General features: G+C 31.2%; 1 pseudogene; it reads right to left on the bottom strand.

The window, feature by feature from the left end:
* Window positions 1-1,258: 1,258 nt before the first annotated feature.
* Window positions 1,259-2,719, bottom strand: LOC125809885 (uncharacterized; annotated as a pseudogene).
* Between the last annotated feature and the right edge of the window lie 3,281 nt (window positions 2,720-6,000).

The following is a 6,000-nucleotide window of genomic DNA, read 5'->3' as shown; positions in this document are numbered from 1 at the left end:
TCAACTTCTTTTTGTTTTCCTTTGTCTTCATCAACTTCATTTATTTGTTCTTCTTCCTCCTCAACTACTTCTTTATTTTTTCCTTCTTCTTCCTCAACTTCTTTTGTTTTCCTTTATCTTCCTCAACTTCTTTTGTATTTCCCTCTTCTTCCTCAACTTATTCTGCTTTTTCTCCATCGTCATCTACTTCATTTTTTGCTTTTTCTCTTTCTTCATATTCTTTTTGAGAAAATTCTGCTGCTACTTGAGAAGAAGAAACTGCTTCAGATGCTAGTTCTTCTAAAAGAGTGGTAGTCGAATTATCATTCTTCTTCCTACAAGTTCTAGTCCTAGGCCTCTTCTGGATCTTTGTATCAGTTGTTTCTTTTGTTAATACAATTTTTCTTTTGACAGGAGCCATTATATTTGTATCTGCAACCACAAAAATCAAATATTTCTTAACAAAAATAACAACAACCAAACACAACAACACAAACAACAAATACGATTCAATACCACACATGAACCAACCAACAAACCACAAAACCCTCCCTAAACCTTAACCAACGAACTACAATTTAAGATTTTTGAAATCAGATAATATTTTTAAAAGAATAACTATCCAACAATCCTACAAACAAATAAGTGATAAAACCACTAAAAATGTCCTGATTTAATACCAGTAAGTATTTCTCAAATCCCTAACTAAATTTTACCTGACAAGATATCAACGATAAACTAGAAATGATGAGGGCAACGACGCCTTGTTGTAGAAGAGGATCGCAACAGATTACCATTGATGTTGTAGAAAATATCGCAACAACAACCTTGATCTGTGAAGGAATAATGGAACGAGAGAAAGGAAGGAAAGAAGAGACAAGAAAATGGAAATTAGTAAAAATAAATTAAATTTGGAATATGAAACGACCTTTTATATAGAAGAGGAGAGAGGGAAAAATGAAGGGACGATTGTTTTAAACCTTTTCGATTTTTTTTGAATTTTGACAATTCAAAGTGTGACATATGTTGCCACATATACCCTTTCTGTTGGGGCACATGCAAATAATTTTGTGGTGTTTTTAACAACATAGGTTATATATGTTGCCACAGACACCACATTTCTTCCTTTCCATCATAATTGACATTTGTTCCAACAAAATAAAAATAATATTAATAATCATTAATATTAATATTATCAGCAAACATTAACACTTCATCAATTGTTTTATACAACTTATCAACAAAAAGGTAATTCACAATGGTATACATAACCATCAATCTAATCAATGGTGGTAACCACAAAATTTTCATCTATGAACTTTGCTTTTTTAGGTCTAGGCCTCTGTGGGCCTTCATTGTTAATAACATAGCCACTCCGAGCCTTTAAAATCCCATAATTCCATAGGAGTGAAACATATCTCAAACGAAGGGATTGAGAAATAATTCCATCAGATGGTATTTGTAGTCCATCACTCAAAAACTCAGCGTATGCAGCAACAAAAACTCTACAATCACTGCATGGTATATCATCAATTAGAAAATATAATAAACCTAATGTTAACATCACATTTCGATAGTGGTAAGACTAGAAAAATAATGTGCTACTACTTACAAACTATTGCTTGCTTGTTGGGCAATACCAGTAACATGTATGACTTCGAATGGGTGAGATTTGTTCTTGCCCTGGTAAGATTCAAGAACTGACCAGGTGGTTCGGTCTTTTTCTCATAAAATCCGTTGGATTCAAGGTACTTTGGCAACATTGTAGACAACTTTTGAATCTCGGCGCACAATTTTCTGTTAGTCCTAGATGAGGACATCGAATCATACACCTTTATGTGTCGTTCCTTCAATACAATGACTGCCAAGACCCAATGAAACTCCCCATTGCAATTTACAGGGACATAAACCTTATCTGTGAGGTGCCAAGGCAGTCTAGCAGGTATACCAAACCCTTTGATAGTGCCAACGATTTTATTCTCATATTCAGGAACAACACTGGCATTGTCAATGTATGTTTTGAAAAAACAATTAGTAGTGGTATATCGATATTTAGAATGACTCTGTTGCTTCGACTTCTTCCGCAAATAGTATAAAATGACATCCACATACTGCACAGATGCATCAACAAGTGTTTTTCTGTATCAATTTATTTGTATGTATTCATGTCTTAATCAAAAGATAAAAGTGGGCATGAATTTACCTCATCAGTCCAACACTTATTAGGTTGAGACATTACGTAGAACCAGTCCTTCTTCTTTGGAAATGCAAATACAAAATCCAGTTGTTTGAACTCAAGATTCGAGCAATTGGCTAAGTAGTGATCATCCTTATCTCTTCTGTAATTTTGTAATTATTATAAATAAATATTTAGTGGACAACAAGAAGATATACTAATAAGAGTTGAACAACTTTACTTTTTTGCATGATGCTTGTAAAAACCTTCGCTTATCCATTGCGAGAAGGATGACATTAGTTCAGTTGGACCCTCGCCGTCAATGTTAAAACCTTCAAATGGATATTGTTGCTTCATATCACAACTAACGACTTTGACTTTCTTCTCTTTCTTTTTCTCTTTCTCTTTCACTTTCTTTTTCACTTTCTCCTTCTCCTTCTCCTTCTCCTTCTCTTGCTCCTTCTCCTTCTCCTTCTCCTGCTCCTGCTCCTTTTCCTTCTCCTCCTCCTCCTTCTCCTTGTCCTTGCCATTTAGGTTTGAGTGTGATACTGGAGCAGTAGTCATTGATTTTTTTCTTTCAATAATTATAGATAGTGATTGGAAAATAATTTTTTTCAACCTCCTACACTTCAGTGATTGGAAAATAATTTTTTTCAACCTCCTACACTTCAAAGGTTGTGAAATCTTCTTGCATGTACGAACATCAATATTATAAGTTATTTCCTTAAAAATATCAGTGAGTTCCTTAATACTACTAATAAAATAATTATGTTGCTGCTCACATTCTTCGCATAGACAAATAGCATTTGATGTTAGAAGAGGAAGCAACACCAATAAAAGATTGAGTTGTTGTCATGGATGAAGCCTCTTGTATCATTTCATCTACAAGGTAAATAAAAAACGGTTGAGAGTTTACAATTGATTATAAAATAATAATAGATAGCAATTTATACTTATGTTGACAGAGATGGATATTATGTTGACATATATGTACCTTCTATTGCCACAAATGAATCTTCTGTGGCCACACATAAATCTTCATGTGCTTCAAATGAATCTTCTGTTACTACATATGACTATTTTATTGCCCTAACACATAGGTGATATGTTCCAACATATGACAACTCTGTTGGAATATATACCAACATATCATTAAAATGTAGCAACATACGACACATCTTTCAACAAATGAAATATATGTTGGATAACTGAATAAGACTATATTTTTAAAATCATATGAACAAAATGGTCACAAAAAACAACAAAAGCAACAAAAGATGATTTTTCACTGAATGTTAACAATACATATACATTTCCTCAAAATTAGGGCTTTTTTGGGTTTGTTGATTTTCTTTCAAAACAATAAATAATAGGTACCATTATACTATTATTCAATTTTCACATCTATAGAACGATTTATTGTTCATTAATCCAAGAAAAAAACTTAGTATTGTTCGAAAATTGTAAAATCTTTCAAAAAACTGACTTACCCATTTTAAGTTGAACACAATCTTCAGTTCAGAAAGGAGAGAGAGTCACGGCCGGAGATGAGGACGAAGATAAGATAATGGGGGAAAATATTTGTTTTGATAGTCGGATTTTTGGATTTTCTAAGGAAGAAGAAGAAGAGAAGAGAGAACGTTGGGAGAAGAAGAAAGAAAATTCTATTTTCTTTTACCTTTTTTTAACTGGTTTGGATAGAATTGTAAAAGTTGAAAAAATGAAGTGTTTTTTTTGTATTTTATGAAAGATTAGAAAGTTTTGAAAATGTTAATTTGGTCCCAGATTTACTTAATTACATTTTAAAGTGAATTTGACCATTTCTTGGTCAAAGTGTCACCAAAAACAAAACTCAAACTTAATTGATACCTTTCATTTAATTGTCTCTACTTTCTTCTTCTTCTTCCTATTCTATAGTTTCATAACAAAAAGAAAAATCGTTTTGTTATTTGTTACCTATTTTTTTGGATTCATTCTTATCTATTATCATTTTTTTTGTTATAATACTCTAAAGTTTTAAAAAATTAAAATTAAAATAAAATAATACGTAAATTAAGAATTTTGTTTTGTTATTTGTTACTTTTTGGGAGGGTCTAAATCTTTATTTATTATAGAAAAAATTTAATCCTGCAAAAATATTGTTGTTACTTTTATTTCTAATTCTGTAAAGTAATACGTAAAATAATATATACAATATAAAAAATAAAATTCATGAATGAATTCGAATTAAACTTATTGGATTCATTCTTATCTATTATCAGGAAAAAATGTCTGAAAGTGGCTAATATATATACTTTTACTGTTATACAAATTAAACCACGAGTTTGAGTACACCAATTTTTTAACATGTAAATTGGCCGTTGGTGTTAAATGGCAAACATGTGTTTGTTATTTAGTCGCTTTCAAAATAGTACAGGTCCATGTGAGGGAGAGTTAATAGTAGTAGCTAACTCGCAGCCGTGCAATTATTATCTTTCATTTTACTCTCTTATATTCATTCACTCTCAACCTATTTTTCTTACTCCAACCATTACACCCATTTAAAAGTTTTTTAACTTTGTTTGGTATTTGACAAACTTTCAATAAAGTCATAAATGGCTAACTTGAACTAAATAAGAAATTAGAATTACGACAGTAGGAAATTCATAGAAATTTACATTGAAGAAGTCTAATAGAGAGAAAACACGAAAAAATAAATAACAAAGAAAAAAATACAACATGCACATCCTTCTAAAGACTTTAATCATAAAAATATAGATGAAAAAAAAGAAATACAAAATAATTAGGGAAATAGGTCTGAAATATATTCGAACTTTGACCGAAATTGCTGTAACAATACCGAACTTTGGAAAGGACCTTTTACCCCCTTGCACTATTTAATAATATATTTTAAAGGTATATATGTGTCCACGTGGACATCATAAATATTGCATCATTATAAATAGTAACGTGTCCACGTGGGCACATATATACCTTTAAAATACACTATTAAAAAGTGCAAGGGGTAAAAGGTCCTCAATAAAGTTTGGTATCGTAACAACAATTTCGGCCAACTTTGAAGTATTTTTCAGACCCTTTTCCCAAATAATTACTTAATTCTTTGAGCTCTTATCGACATCTTCCCTCTTAACCAATCAAAATTCAAGAACCTTCTTCATCAAGTCAAACTAAAACATGAATCAAAATAGTACAACAATAATGTAAGTATTTCACTACTTTAACGACATAATACATAAATGTACCATTTAATTTTGATTCAACTGGTATCTATGCCTCTAACGTTGGGTATGCACAAGTAGACAAACCGAGTTTGAGTACTCCAATTTTTTAACATGTAAATTCGCCGTTGGTGTTAAATGCCAAACATGTGTTTGTTGGTTAGTCTCTTTCAAAATAGTACATGTCCATGTGAGGGAGAGTTAATAGTAGTAGCTAACTCACAGCCGTGCAATTATTATCTTTCATTTTACTCTCTTGTATCACTCTCAACCTATTTTTCTTACTCCAACCATTTACATCCATTTAAAAGTTTTTTTAACTTTGTTTAGTACTTGACAAACTTTTAATAAAGTCACAAATGGCTAACTTGAACCAAATAAGAATACAGACTTACGACAGTAGGAAATTCATAGAAAATTACATTAAAGAAGTCTAATAGAGAGAAAACACGAAAAAATAAACAACAAAGGAAAAAAATACAACACGCACATCCTTCTTAACACTTTAATCATAAAAATAAAGATTAAAAAAAATAAAAAAATACAAAAGAAATACTTAATTTTTCGAGCTCTTGTCGACATCTTCCCTCTTAACCAATCAAAATTCAAGAGCCTTCTTCATCAAGT

Source organism: Solanum verrucosum, unplaced genomic scaffold (assembly GCF_900185275.1).
Source record: "Solanum verrucosum unplaced genomic scaffold, falcon-dt-bn FXZP01000276.1, whole genome shotgun sequence".
Classification (NCBI taxonomy): domain Eukaryota; kingdom Viridiplantae; phylum Streptophyta; class Magnoliopsida; order Solanales; family Solanaceae; genus Solanum; species Solanum verrucosum.
Note: the sequence above shows the minus strand (reverse complement) of the source record. Positions and strands in the feature narration are given on the sequence as shown.